The following is a 16,980-nucleotide window of genomic DNA, read 5'->3' as shown; positions in this document are numbered from 1 at the left end:
TATATTTTCTGGAAACTCTCTTATGTATGTTGAAAACTTTTCAGGCAGAAGTAACTGAGAAGCTTGAAGTTGGAAAGTTTGTTGAAATTGTGATGTTGCCTGGAACTTTGTGACATCACACACTTCCTTACAGCAAGTGACAATGTCTCATGCAATGGTCGGGAAGCTGATGGCCCTCGTCTATGTCTTGACAGGATGTTCTCTGTAGATACTGTTCTGCAATACTGTTGATACCCGATCTGACACCGTCAATTTCATTCAAAAATCTATGCACATCCTTTTCAACAGTGGTTGCATCTGTGGTACGACACTGAAGTTGCCTGTACAGAATGTCAACATGGGGCATTATACAATGGAAAACAGTACGCCAAAATTTAAATTCATCATCTTCAACTGTTCGCAGTAGCCCATTTGCTTCCTGTACAGTTGCTGCAGCAGATGTAGGACACTTGTACAAATAAAGAAAACACTCAGACAGCGACTCCCTAGTTCTCGTACACTGCATTTACAGTATGGATGTTAAAATTCCACCGTGTTCCTGACACTCTTGGCATGTGTCGTGATACTATACTATCCAGAGCAGTTTGTCTTTGAACTGAACAACTGAAAAAGGCTGGAATTCCACCACGTGTTAAAAAAATGTCCTTGCTTCAGTATTTTGTTGTGTGGCTCTTTGCATTACCAGATTAAGTTGGTGGGCATAGCAGTGTACATAGTAGGCATATTTAAACTCCCCTCTTATGATGGCCTGGACCCCATGCTGAACACCACTCATAACAGATGCACCATCATAACTCTGAGCAATCACTTTTTCATGCTGGTCTCCCACTGCTTCCTTCAACTGTTGTTTTATCACACCAGCAATATCTCCTGCTGTCTGTCCAGGTGGTGTAAAGTATCTCCAAAAACGTTCCAACACCTGTCTAGTGACAACGTAATGGAACACAATAGCAATTTGCCATAGCCCAGCAAAATCTGTGGTTCCATCTGCAATTACTGCTACAAATTTTGCAGTACAAATCTCCTTTTTTATTTCTTCTCTGCATATTGTTAGCATGCAGTCCAAGAGTTCATTTTGAACAGTTTTTGATGTTCCTTTAAAAACAGTTGAAGTTCTCAAGTGGTCAGCCAACTTCTGATCAAACTTGCAGCTGAAGTCTACCAGTCTCCAGAACATTCCTGCACTCAGTGACTCTTCAGACTCATCATGGCCTCTTAAAGCAACTTCTTCAGCACACAGCTTGATGTAGTATATTATAAGTGATAGAACATGACGGTTTTCTTCCACTTTCTTGTTGTGTCTTTCTACTGATAACTGGTATCCACTACTTAACTGAGACCTGATATCCACAGTTCCCAACACTGCTAGACTCATTTGGTTGTCAAAATGTTTAGCAGACTGTTCATGCTTTCTGGACTTTTCTTCCATTCTCTTCAGGTCATTCATACCATTTGATGTCCAGGCATACTCTCCACCGAACAACAAACATGGGAAGCAGTACATCCTCACAACCACAGATCCAGGTGTGTTTGTCATACACTCACCTGCTGAAGCTGCGTGTGTATGCTCTTGACCTACTTGTACCTTGAGACTCCATCTTCAGATCAGGTGTGGGTCTTCCAGTCCTCTTGATTCTTAACTTTTCATTGAGTAAAATCTTTAAAACTGATAGATTTCAGATAGGCCACTGTAACACTCTGTTCACTCATTCTGGTTATCGTAGCTCGTAGTTGTTGTAACTCTGAAATGAAGATATTGCAGAAATTATTTAAGTGCCACTGTTGTATACATGTTAAAGTACAGCTTCAGAAACAGCACTCATTTAATTGACAGTCTGCCACAGCCATGACCTACCAACTATCTGGCTTGGCCTTGCCAGGATTAAAAAGACTATATTAATGCATTTGTGATGCACACACTGTCACAGCTTACATTCTGTCTTAATTCTGGCTTTGCAGGACTAAGAGGGGCAGTCATTCCATTGCCCCCACTATACTTTCTGCTTTGATCCTTCCAGCATTAAAATACATCTGCTGCACAGAGACAGTAGTCACAGCCTGTATGCATATTGCTTACTCCCTCAGACATATTAGTTTTGCAAAGCCAGAATTACAACAGTAAATGGTCAGTTATTTCATTCTAACACTGACATGAAAGTCCCCCATCCTGACAGGCTACCAAAAGTACCTGTCTCGAACCTCTGAAATCAGAAAGCAAAACAGTAATGAACTGCATCTTAATGGCTGCATTAATTTAATCCATTGCACAGAAACGGTAGTTACAGGCTTGCACAACAGCAGACTTTACCCAAATAAACAGTTATCTTGCAAAAGCCATAACTATGACAGTAAGCAAGGCCAGTCACCTCAATGAATTCACAAACATCCCCCCCCCATTACCTAAGTGAAGTAGCTGCATTTTACCTGTCAGGATTAAAGTACAAGTAATACTAACAGGTGCATTGCATACTTTCATTTTGTTGACAGACTCACTACCACAGCTTGTGTGCACCAGCCAAGTACACATTTCATTTTAAATTTAATTTTATTTACCAGAGTTTTTACAGTAAAACATGGTTTTATAAAACAAAAATCCCCCCCACACACACACACACACACACACACAAACCACACTCAGATTTCAGAGCTTCTGGTCGATCCTACGTCAGTGAAATGTACATTACTGTTGCAAATGTAGACAGAACTGCAGCTATTCACACATAAGCATTGTCCCCAGCCCAACTCCCTACCCAGAGAAATTGCTTTCAACCTACAATGTTTAAGTAAAATAAATCTCCATGGTTACATTATTGCATTTCTTTCACACCACAATAGCCAAGAACTTGCACATAATCTTACTTTATTTGGTGGTGGCAGTGTGTCTGTGTGTGTGTGTGTGTGTGGGGGGGTGCAGATGTATAGTGTTTAATGCTATTGATTTCTGTGGATGTAAACTACAAACTATTTCATTTCAGTGACCTATTTCTGGCAAATGATACAAAATGCCCCAACAGATGTCCTAACCTCCAGAAAGTCTCCTAAATGGCCAAAATATCATCATACTGTAACCATTGTCACAGCCAAGCATTTTCAAATGCAGTCATTTCCTTATTTCTATGCACAATATATTTTAATTTTATTTTCCAGAAAAGCAGGATGCATACAGAGTACCAGTCCCAGACCAATAAACATAACAAAAATGATATTTCAGGCATTCCATTTCACATGTACTGTTTCTTTTTTTTTTTTTTTAAACAGGTTTATTGTTTTAACATACAAGAGAAATATCATAACAATTTTATACAAGTAATTAAAAATAGATATGATTATAACATTCAACAAAACAACTAAAGCATTTACAAAGACATCCACTACAATCATATCAATTAATTAAACTAAAATACCATGCTATTGAAATTAGGATTTTTTTAACAAATTTTGTAAATTATCCCATACAATATAATAAGATGTTTTTCTAGTTGTTCTTGACCTAATTGTGTTTATTTCCATATGGCACACTATATTCATAACATTTTTAAATTCATTGAACGAAGGAGGTGTATCTGAAATCCAATTTCTGGTTATTATTTTCCTAGCCACTGCTAGAATAGACCATAACAAGGGAAGCTTAACCTTTTTAACACTTTGAGGTACAGGTGTGTTAAATAATATAAGAGATTTAGAAATAATGAAATTATCTGTAAAAAGAGCCTGCAAAAATTCATTAACTGACTTCCAGTATTCTTTCAATTTTATACAGTCATAAAACATATGAGCCCAGTCAGCATTAATTTCTACATTACATCTATTACATAGATTATCTTAATTATTTATTTTATTCATCATCAAAGGTGTATAAAAACATCTATGTAAACATTTCCATGTATAAAGTCTCCTGACAATGGAAGACGTAGTTCTATAGGCAGATTCCAATATATATTGTTTATCTTGTTGATTTGGTGGGTCCCCATTAATAGAAGTGAAATAATTCCAGTATGTATCTACACTGTAAAAAGTTTCTTGTCTGATAATTTTATGTATGTATGAAAGTTTACCTTTATCAGAAACTTTATGTTGTAAATTTAATATCAAGTAATCAATCAGTGTTGGAATAGATTCTTTAACTGTTATAGACATTAGATCTATTCTATCAATGAGATGTTGTCTAAAGGTCTGAACCTCTAACCAGCAAGTTTCTCTTAGATCAAATTCTTGTTTTAAGAAATCTAGATTTTTAACTTTATTATCAGATATCAACTGATACCAGTACTTTAGATCATTATCTATAGCTAAATGAGTTCCTTCAGAAGTAGATGACAAAAGCATACCCTGAGTATACATTATAGGGAATATAATAAAATTCCATTCCCTATACTTAGGGTGCATGAATATAAAGTTACCATAGCTAATAATAATATTTAATGGGTAACAAACCATATGTTTAGGAGTAATAGGTGAAGTACAAAATTCCTTTAGTAACCATAACATGGAGTTATTTACAATCATATTTTTATGTGTTAAGGAGATTTTCATGAAGTGCATACTAATTAGCTCCCAATAATCTTTCCATTTTGCGACATATGACTGATCTATTAATAAAGTAATAACTTTTACAATAGAAGAGATAGTATATAAATTAAAGTCTGGAAAAGAAATACCCCCTTGAGACCAGCTATTAGTATGTTTCTTTAATGCAATCCTAGGTCTATTAGGTGCCCATAGGAAATGTAGCATTAGTGTATTCAGTTTCTTGATAATTATTTTTGTAGGTGGAAGTATTATTGATTGTATTAATTATAAAATCTTGGGGAATATTATCATTTTAATAATTGTAAGTCTCTCCTCCATAGTAAAAAACATATTATTCCAGGTATTAAAAGATTTTGTATATTAAGAAAACAGGTATTATAATTATTATATATAATAGATTTAATATCTTTAGATAGTATTATACCTAAATAAGTTATCTGACCTGAATTGGGTACATATTTAGTAAAATCACTAATGAGAATATTTTTTCGTGTATATATAGGTAATATTTTAGTTTTTTCTTCATTGAATATTAAACCAGAAATACTTTTAAAATTCATCATTTTATCAAATAGAGACTGCATAGAAGAATTAGATCCTGCTGATGTAATTAGAACATCATCTGCAAAAAGTTAAATTTTGGATGTTGTATTTTCATCTATTTCAAAACCCTCTATGTCAGTACTGTTTCTGATCAAATTAGCCCAAGGCTCCATTACTAAAGTGAATAATAGTGGAGAAAGTGGACATCCTTGTTTTGTACCTTTAAGAATGGGTATTTTTGTGAAACATATGTTCCTACCTTAATATAAGCCAACGTTCCTTTGTATAAATGCTCAATTAGATTTACAAATGCATCTGAGAAGTTTGTGCACTTCAGTAAGGTAAACAGATAGTCCCAACTTACTGAATCAAATGCTGAACTTATATCAAGACTAATAAGTGTTAAATCTTTCTTTTTCCTATTTGCAAAATCAATTAATGTTAAAGTTCTTCTTATATTATCAAAAGTATTTCTATTTACAATGAAGCCTGTCTGATTTATATCTATAATGCCGGGAATGATTGTCTTCAATCTATCAGCAAAAATACTCATAAACATTTTATAATCAACATTAAGTAATGAGATGGGCCGATATGAAGTACATCTAGTTGGATCTTTATTAGGTTTTAAAATTGGCGAAATAAATGTATATTGCCAAGATGGGGGGGTTATTAACTCAGTTTGGGCCAAAATAAAAACCTTATGTATTAATGAATATGTACTTTTAGAAAGGATTTTATATATCTCTGGTATAATACCATCATTACCCGGTGCTTTGTTTGATTTAAGCTTATTTATTTGTGTAATAACCTCTGTATATGAAATACTTTTGTCCAATAGTTTAATCTGTTGTTTATTAAGCTTTTTATTCATGTTTGTGGTTATAAACTCCTTTATTTTATCTTTAGGTTCCATGTTAATGTTATTATTGTTAATATTGTGAAAGTGATTTCTAAATTCATCTAGTATTTCTGGTAGACTAGAAACATTCTTCTTTTCCTTAGAGAAAAGATTTCTTTGATATGGTTTTGTTTATTCAACCTTTTGTTTTATTTTTAAGTCTATATAAGTATTTGGGGCTTATTGAGTAAGACAAAACTTGTATTTCTCTAGAGTTATTTTAACTTTATGAGTTAAAATTTCTTTGTATTTCTCATTTAGTTTGTTTATTTCTTCAATGACTTTCTTATCCATAATATTTTCTTTATTATTATGTTTATGAGTCTAATTTACTTTGAATATCTAACAATTCCTTATCCCAAGATTTCCTTTTATTATTATACCATCTTATACTTTGTCCATATAGATATGATTTTAAGACATCCCAAACATAGACAATGGAGACTTCAGGAGTATTATTTATGTCTAGAAAATGTTGTACTTCTGAAAGTATATATTCTTTATAGTCTTTTAGTTGAGTTAAGTATGCTGGTATCCTTTTGATCTGAACATTATGAGTATTTTTATCATGAATTCAAAAACAATTGAATTATGATCAGATATAGGACATGAAATGATTTTGGAATTAATTAAATCTGTTACCATCTGGTTAGAAATAAAGACCCTATCTATTTTTGAATAAGTTTTGTATCTGTTAGAAAAAAGGTGTATGGTAATGATTTTGAATCTATCTGATTATTAATATCATTCAAATGATAAGAATTAGCAAAATCATTTAAATGTTTTGCATTAGATGTAATTCTTCTTTTTCCTATAGTGGTAGTATCACTTTCATGTAGTATACAATTAAAGTCACCAGCTAAAATAATATCTCCTATAGAGAATGATATGATCTTATCAAGATGATGTTTCACTGTATTAATACCAATTCCAGGTATCCAATATACATTAATTAAAGTGTAAGTCTTCCCATTAATTTGTATTGTAACCATACAAAACATTCCTTTGTCATCCTGATAAGACTTAATGGTTTTAGGAATGGGCATACTTTTATTCCATAAAATAGCCACTCCTCTTTTTTCTGAGTGTGCTCTGAACTAACCAATACTGTATATTTGTTTGTGGCTAGTTTATCAATATCTTTTTTCAAGAGATGGGTTTCTTGCAGGAAGACTAAGTTGGCCTTATGTAAATTAATGTATCTTATTAGGCTTGCCCTTTTACACGGATTATTCAATCCATTAATGTTTAAAGAAATTCCTTTTAAAGATGTCATTTGGCATTTTAAAACTTAAGAATCTTATGATCAAAATAACAAATAACAACATAAGTAATGTTACATCTCCTCCTTTAGGTGTACCTTTAAATATAGCTGTATTTATTGAATCTCTTATAGGATTTTGTATAGGATTCAATTTTGTTTGTAGTGACAATGAATGTATAAAATATATTGTGGATGTCAAAACTATATACATATAACAATGAACAAGTGAAAATAATGTAAGGATTAAACCTTGCATCCAGCCTGGAGTTAAAAACTCCAACTTAGAGTAGTATTTACCACTCAAGTTAACCCCCTACCCTAAGCAGCAGTACCTCAGCTACCACCTTATCAATTTAATACTGGTTATATTTAACTTAAATTAACAGCTTTCAATTCAATTATCTAGCAAGACAAGACTACACATTTAATAAAACAGCATCATATAAACTAAAATAAACTTTTTTTTTAAAAAAAACGATTCATACTACTACTATATACATCTATGTAATATAATACACTTGTATTCAAATAGCATTCAAATAAACTTGATATTAGGAACCAAGAGGAGAGAGAGAAATAAAAGATGTGAAAGAGGGAGAGAGAGTGAAAGAAAGAGAGAAAAAAAAAAAAAGGGGAAGGCATATTTACATATTAATTTATTCAAAGTATGTAAAAATAAGTTCTAACATTCATTTAAATCAAAAACTTTGGCTAATATGGTTCAGACATTACATATATTAAGATGCATCTATTTTCTGTCATGTAAATACAGTCAACAGCTTCCAGAAAAAAACCTTGAATTGCTTGTATATGAGCATTTTACTCATACTCATTATTGTCAATAGAATAAAATATTATATTTATAGAAATTGTTATAAATCATACTGCATAGTTATGCAAATTCTCAGAAACACTTGCATTATTGTAAAAAAAAAAAAAAAACATCTGTATTTTGTATGTCTATACTACTGCTTTAAAATGTATCACATGACAATTTCTTCCAGGATAGAGTTATAAAGTTATTTATGCTTGTCAATCAGATGAATTAAATGAGTTATAGTAATATATATGTTTGGAACATAAGTTTTGAACACAGATTAGTATGCTGCAGTCAAGTAGATTTTCAAAAACACTTGAATAAAAGTTTCATTTTCTATGCCTTCTAAAATAAAACATTTACTTACTACAAGAAACTGCATCATTTAAAATCATTATAACTGACATATTTTATGAATTATAACATAGATATTTAAGTAATTATATAAAATAACTCACATTTAAATGTCAAAGAGTTCATTTTCCTTCACATAGTCGCATTTGCATCAGTTCTACTTCCTGGTAGAGTGTTCTTCCTGAATCTGTGATGTGTCAGTGTGATATCTGGGTCAAAGGTCAGATTGACTGCTTTCAGCTTCTCTGTGAGAATTCTGAGAGTTGAAGCTTTTGAAACAGCTCATGGACACTGTTCATGAGGTAGCCCATATCCCAGATTGTCTCCCTTAACATTTTGGCAGGAAACCTGTTAAAAACTAGTGACAAACATTCATTTAGCAGTGTAAATGCATCTAAACATGACAAAACCTTCACGATGTATTTTACAGGTTATTACAGCCTCTATGTAAATGAAATTAAGCCCAAAGTTATTAATAGGTAATAAAACTCAATATTTTTGTCCCAGCTCAATTTTTATGCAAATCTTATTATTTACTGTGTCTATATGATCAAAAGCATTTCTATATATTAATATGAGAAAAAAATAAAGAGAAAGAATAAAGAAAGGAAAAGAGAGTAGTAAATAAAAGAGTGTAAGGCAGAAATAAAAAAATGTAAGAGAAAGCTATAAGAAGTATATACAATGGAATATTACTTACTGTTTATATTAATAGAGTTAAAAATAAAACATATTATTTACTATTATTTAGTTCTAATTATTATTAGTTAAAGCATGACATATTATTTACAAACAAGCATAAGCAGTATAATCAAGAAAGTATAATTAGGAATAGCATTTGAAGAACATATAAACTTTTTACAAGGAATAAATATGTTATTATTCCATTTATCATATTTTCATTACTCTTCTCTCCCTGCCCTCCCCACCCTTTACCCACTACATAATCTAAATAGAATGTCATTGTTTAAACAAAGAAAAGAAGAAAAGGAGAAAAAAATGTATCAAATTACTGACCTTACTTCTCTTTTTCAGAAAGAGAAACAGATTGAATAATAGCTTGTTATTAGTTCCTCAGATATTTTGACTGGTTATGAAACAAAACATTTCTTTGCACACAGAGAATAACTTTGATTAAATCTTTTTCAGAACATTTGTGGCTTTCTGGAAATGCAGGAACTATATTTAAAAAGATTAATAATGAAGTAAAATGATGAGAGAAAAAAAAAAAACATAGAACAAATCATTTGTTCTTTAGTCTCTTCTTCTTCTCAGAAGTCTTCCACGAAGTTTCAGTTGCCAGTCTCTTTAATGAAGGACTAGCCCATTCCATTTCCTCTATTTTATCCAAAATCTTATTTTTTTTGATAAACAGTAAAGCAGAGTCTAAGTCATCAAAGATTTTAGGACCATCAGGAAGGAAGATTTTTAACTTGGCAGGAAACAGAAGGTATGTTTTAAACTGTGCTTTTTTAAGCTCCCTTATTAGTGGCAGAAAAACTTTTCTTTTAGCTATTACCAAGGAAGAATAGTCATTGTCAAAACGCACAGTTGTCTCATTAATCTTAACAGGAGCTTTAGCACAAGCAGATTTAAGAACCATCTCTTTATCAAAAGATGAAAAAAATCTAACTATAACTGATCTAGGATAGTTTTTGTTAGAGTTAGTATTAGCTATATATCTATGTGCTCTTTTGATACCAAAAGAGAATGCTTCTGGTAAGTCTAAAGTTTTAGGGAGCCATGTTGTTAAAAAAGAAGTAATATTGTTACCGTCAATATTTTCTGGCAGTCCAAAATCCTAATGTTATTGCCTAGATCTATTTTCCAAGTCATCCAGCTTTGTTTGTAAATGTGTATTTTGTTTCAGCAGAAACTCAATGTTGATTTCCTCTTCTTGGGTTCTATTTTCCATGTCATTCACAGCTTCTTCTATGCCTGTCATCTGGATCTTCTGTTGTTGCAGGTCTATATGTAACAAGTCTATTTGTTTTGTAGTTTTTACTATGAAGGTATCAATTTTAGTATCCATTTTATCCATCTTGGCAGTAAGTTGCTGGATTATAGTTATCAGAGACTGAAGTTCTTTCTTGATGCTGGAGTCTTGAGAATTTGTCTTACTGGAACTCATTTCAGACTGATAAACTGACAGGAAAATTTCCAATGTGATTTCTGACAGGAATATTGTTAAAATTTCCTTTCTTTTTTAGATATAGTTCAAGAACTATATAAAACAAACATATTTAGAAAGAAAATTACTTCAAAAATTAATTTTTAAGTAATTAATTCCTGTCAGTGTAATGAAATTGGTGGAGCTGAAGAAATCTGCTGCTATCCTGTGTTCATCCTTGGCCACGCCCCTCACATGTACTGATTCTGAAGTACCACAGATACTGATTTAAACACAATGTATGTGTACACTGCCTGCTTATTTATTTTTAGATAATGTAAGCCCAGGCATTCTACCCTAACTAAAAATGTTAATCTTATGTTTTTCATTTTCTTATAATTATAGGTACTCTCAGACAATACTGCCAAAAAAATAGAACAGCAGTAGTTGTGCTGATGACCCCCCCCCCCACCAAAAAAAAAGATACTGTTAATTACACTAAGACCTCTTGTTCTGGGAAAATGTTAAAGAGTACAACAAAGTAAAATATAACACAGCTTTATTATTATCACTACAAGTTTATTTATTTCTGCTCTTATGTTCTTAAACACATTCAGGCCCTTTGTTAAGAGGGAAGCACATCAGCTAACTTAGATAAATGTGTCACTGACTGCTTGCTGCTGCTAACCACTGAATATGATCACAACAAAGTACACTAAAACACATGAAACATTAATCCTCAGGGCAGGGTACACACCTGGACTGTCATAAAACCATAAAAAATCAGTCTTGTCTTCCTGCTGTAACTAGCAAGCTGTTCAGCTTACAGACATACTGTCGCAAACTTTATTCAAGAGTGTGAAATAATTTTATGACTTAAAGCCATTTACTTTGGGCTGCTATTTTGGGGAGGGAATAGAATCCACAGCCTTCTGATCTTCCAGAATCAAATAAGGGTTATTCTGCTCTTAAGTTAAGAGTCTTAACACTGTGTATAATTTCTTATCTCTTGTATACTCTGCATCCTTTCTGTAAAAGTTGGTGCCATCTGAAGTGGGTCTTGTCTGAAAGAGGGCCAGATGAATGTTTAACTACCTCAGTATTGTTTTGGCAGGTATAGCCTGAAGCCAGCATGATTCACTGGAGTGTATTAATCCATTGCATTCGTCAATTACTAATCTGTTCATCAACAAGAAATTTGCTTAAAATACTTTTAAATTTTCTATATTATTTATAACTATACATATATATACATATACTGTCATGAGGCTAATATTATGTCCCTCAACAAGCTACCTTACATTTTGCTACTTTAGGTGCAGAAACCAAGACTGCAAAGTGTGTGTAAACAGTTATTCTTACAGAAAAAGTACATTTGCTAGCATTCTTTCACTATGCTCAAAACCACAAAAACTGGTACTTTAAATACACTGCTACCCTGTGTGCCAAACTATCATTATGAGTGTCCAATCAAGACAAAATGAAGCGGAGAAGAAAAAAAATATTTCAATGCCTTGGCTACATGACAGCTTACTTAATATCTAGATGGAAACAAAAAGGTTGCGAGGCATAAAAAGATAAGTTACTTTTTAAATACATTACTGGAGTGCCAGTCAAAATAAAGTATAAAAAGACAAGCAGCCAACCAACAACATGCATCTTCTGAATAAGCATAAAACAGTATAAAAATATGACAAAACCAGAACATTCTGCAAAATCAAGAACAGATTAAAAGCCATGACTGTACTTGTGTCTACCTTGGATACTCTAACTGCATAACTGCTCCTTGCCTTGCTTGGACACATCTAAAGTCACTACATGGGGGAGTGGGTGCAACAAGTATGTCACAAAAATGTCTCTGGCTGACGGTGATGGCCCAGCCCCTGACACATTTCATATACTCTCAACCTCAGAGCAAGAAATCTGGATAAAGCTATAAGTAAAAGTAGGACAAAGGCCCAAAAATACAAACAATTTTTAAATATTGCTCTTACAAACTTATAAAGTTAAGTAGTAGGTCTTGCATCAGTATGAATTTTCTGTTGGGTATGAAATCTGAAACTCAAACATCTGTCATTTTCTAACTTCAATCACTTTACACGTTCTTCTTTTGAGATAGAAGAATGATAAACTGCATATAGAGGCAAAGAGCCTGTGTGTGTTATCACCTTTGTAAACATGAAAATGCTGAACTTGTCACAGCCTGACCTGTTTCCTGTGATCCTGTGATTTGATTACAGGGTGTTGTATTATCTTAGTTTTATGTCCTTCTCTTGCATAAAATATGCTAATCAGACCTTTTATCAAAGTTAAACACTTTCATACTGAAGCATTTATTCATCGAACAAAGTATCTGATCTTGATTTTTTTGCACTAAAACAAGGTTACGTGGTGTAAAAGTAGCATTTAGCCAACAGCCCACTACAAATTAGCTCTGACTCTAGTAACAAGAGTGTCAGTGCATTTGCACTTTGTCTGTATATATTAGATTACAGGAAAATCCATACTATGTTCCCCATTGTCTGTTTTCTTGACCAAGTTCACCCATTTGGCTTTTTTTAAACATTCCTATATGCTGGCAGGACTTCATGTTTGCTATTAACACTTTAGCAACTGCACTGTGCACACACTAAAAACATGTTTTTAAAGATTTTACCAAGCTGGTTTTGAGGGAAATAGAGAGCAGAGTAATGTCAGTGCAGTATCAATGACACAGTTTAACCTATACAACACTCTCCTTTATGTCACAACATAGCACAAGACCCATAACTGTTTTGCAAAAGCTGTTTTTCAGAATGAGAGAAATGAGGTTCAACCATTACACCTGCTTAGTGAAATTAGAAAATTAAAAAAAAAAAAAAAATCTTTTAGTGAATCTAACCAAACTTAAAATCCTAACCCTAAAAACTCTGTTAATAACCCTAAAACTGTAACACCAATCCTAAACCTAAAACCCTAGCATTAATCCCTCTACAGTCTTCAGAAAGTGAAACTTACAATTACACTACTTTTATATAACAGCCTTCCACATGGTAGGAATAACCATGGTCCTCTTACCAGTACCTGTCATAGGTCAAAGCCAGCTGTTATTGGCCCTTCTGAACTGTCAGTGTCCTATTTGCCAGCCATCACTACAAACTTAAAGGACCACTACAGGCAAATGATGAAGAAAACATATATTTTTTATCTTGCCATGATTTACTACACCTCCCAAAGCTGCCTGCAGCAAAATAAGTACTCATTCCTAATTTTATTTTGTTTTTACTCTTGTCTGCCCTCATGGGGGCAGACATCGTGATTCCTTTGGAAAGCTAAATCTGTTCCATAATGCACAGGCTGAGAACAAATAGCCCTACCATTTGTTGTCAGACTAGACTTCAATTCACTTAGAATTGAACACCTGAAAAAAACTACCAGGTTTGAGAGTCTGCAGCTCATGTTTCATTGACTGGTCTGCGCTGAGTTTTACAAATGTTGTTCCTACTGATATACTACACATTCTCTGAAAGAAACTTGCAAAAGTGTCAACAAATTACTGATATAAAAAAGACTTTTCACAAGGAGCAGTTTTGCAAGTTTCAGTTCTTGGCCAGGTTACTCCTCCCATCTCCCCTCCTTCAGTGGGCTACAGTCTCACATTTCCAGCTTTACTAGATTCAACTATTTAGTCAGCTTTGCATGACAATAGACATAAAAAAAATCACAGCCTGGTGTGCCACTAAATCTGTTCCCTTGTATGTCTCTATGCCTCTTCACTTCTGAATAGCATTTCCCAGGAATAAAAAAAAAAGCAAACGCATCAGTCCAGAGTTTAGGCCAGTCTATCCATTTAAAATGTGCACGGTAAAATATTCAACTTATAATGCATTTTGGCTGCTGACATGGTTATCTTTATATAGTTTTTCTATTATAGTATAACCTGAACTTATGGTATTTAATGATACATTTTACAACAGTTCTCAGTTTTTTAACAATGACCTCCCAGGCCTCTGATGTGACCTAGTACTTTTTCTTACTATTTCTTTATCTAGTTTGTCTTAGTTGTATACATGTAGCATGTCTCTCATCCTCTCAGCAACAGACTTCTGGAGAAAACTTCCAAAGCAGATACTTGTATTGAAAGAGTAGCAGCAGCTGTAGCAGTGAAACTACACTCCAAAACAATGCACTCAAACATAGTACTGACAAACACAGGGGAATGTATATGTCTGAATCAAGCAGTGATGAAATTGCTAGGGACTTCACTGAGCACAATTTTACTCTTAATCTCTCCATTTCATAATCCATAACATTCGCACCACACTTACAAAGGCACACCTCCACCTTCCACAAACACAGCTACCCACACCCACACAACATACCAGTCAAATTTAAGGCTTTTCCCACCTCTCTGCAAAACACTGCTGTAATGGCTTTGGCAAACAAATGAAAATGATTGATAGGTGTTGGTTCAAGACTCCCATCCATATCTCTCAACAGTACAGATTTTTGAAGAAGGTCCAGATTTTTTGTCTGTTTTTCATAAAATTGCAGTTTTCTGTCAAATCACTGGTAAATCATTGAACACTGAAGTCAGAAAGTTGACAGGCATTTGATTTTCAGACTTCATATCCTTAAGAAAATTCACTCTAATGCAAAATCTGTTTATCAACTTTCTAAGTTTGTAAGTGCAATGTTTATAAATGGTCCCATTTTTGGGCCTTTGTCCCCTATTATTTATGGCCTTGTCCAGATTTCTTGTTCTATAAAATTGAGAGTTATGCTGCCATCCCTTCCTACTGGACCAGTCCACTGCACTTGCACAAGTGTCCCCCTCAGCAGGGCAGCAAACAGGTATCAGTGCAGATTTGCTTTATAGTTGTTTTACTCCACACACACACACACACACACACACACACACACCCACACACACACACACACACACACACGCACACACAGTAAATCTTGTTGTCCATGTTATCTCTTCTTTTCCTTGGTTTAGTTTCTCTTACTTGTAATGTTGCTTTTACTCATTTTTTCTCCTGCCTCCCATATCTACCCTAATTATTACTTCTAACAAATACTTTTCTCACTCTTTCTTCTCTTCCCCTCCTCCTCTTTATCCACTATTTGAACTTTTCCACTCTGACATTTGCTTTATGGGTAAATAATGAACTGTCACCCTTATGTCAGCTCATTTCAATGCTACATAATATTGTATTTAGTCTAATAATAGGTTCATAGGTAGGTATTAGGCTATCGGCCTAAGGGCCTAAGTAAGCCTAGGCAACAAGTTTCCCTGGCTTATGCCACCCAAGAAAGTTATTTTTCTGTGCCAGTGTCGAGCAGAGCCAAAGAAGTGATTCCCAGGGTATATTTTCCTATCTCCCATCCATTCAAAGATTTTTCTTGAAAAGTGCTAATGAGGAACTTTGCTTGACATAGATGGGTAGCTTGTTCCAGAGTATGGGAAGTCTCTGGGACAGGAATCTCTCTCTCCAGCATGTCTTGTTTATTGTGGTGACAAGGTTTAGGTCCTAAGAGCATGTAGCTCAGAGGGATTGGGATTTCTTTAGGTGTAGCATGTCCAATAACTCTGGATTTGACATCGCTTTATATGTTAGGCAGAAATCACCTCGGAGTCGGCGATATGCTATGGAGTAAAGCTGGAGTTTTTTTAGATGATCAGTGTAGGGCATCTGTTTGAGGCCAGTAATCCTCTTTCTGAGGTACTTCTGCGGCCTTTCCAGCTGCTGCAAATGTCTTGTGAGGTACATTCTAAAAGGGGCATTGTACTCTATAATGGGTCTAATGAGTGTCAAGTAAAGGGGAATGATGACCTCTTTTTTTCCTGGATGAGAACCCTTTTGTGATGAGGTGTGCCACGTAGAAGGACTTCCTGACTAATGTGGTGATGTGATTATCAAAGGAGAGACTACTGTCCACCTGGGTCCCAAGGTCTCATCACACTTTCGGTGTTAAGTAGACTACCACCTATGTGGTAGCTCACGGGTGCAGAGTTTTTACCAAAGGGGATGACAATGCATATTTTGGCATCAAGCTTGAGGCCATGGCTCTAACACCAGGCATCTGTCTCAGTGAGGCCCTTCTGTAAGATGTCCACATCATTTGGGGATGCGACTATGGCTCCTAGTTTGCAGTCATCTGCAAACTTTGTTAGCCAGAGGCCTTCTGTGTTAGCCTGTACTTCAGAGAAGTAGATACCAAACAGGAGAGGTCCCAGGACTGAACCCTGTGGTACTCCACTTGTCACTGGTTTGATGTCAGATTTGGAGTCTGCAACTTTTACAGTGTGGGTTCTGTCAGTGAGTCGGTTGGCTACCCATCTTGTGACGTAGGGTTTTATACCTAGTTTAGCTATAATTCCAAAATGGGGGATGGTGTAAAAAGCCTTGGCGTAGTCAAGATAGGCTGTGTGAACCACCTTAGCCTCATCAACTGCCTCAGAAAAGTTGATTAGT

The sequence above is a fragment of the Protopterus annectens genome, chromosome 5.part0 (assembly GCF_019279795.1).
Source record: "Protopterus annectens isolate FY-2018-M chromosome 5.part0, PAN1.0, whole genome shotgun sequence".
Classification (NCBI taxonomy): domain Eukaryota; kingdom Metazoa; phylum Chordata; order Ceratodontiformes; family Protopteridae; genus Protopterus; species Protopterus annectens.
Note: the sequence above shows the minus strand (reverse complement) of the source record.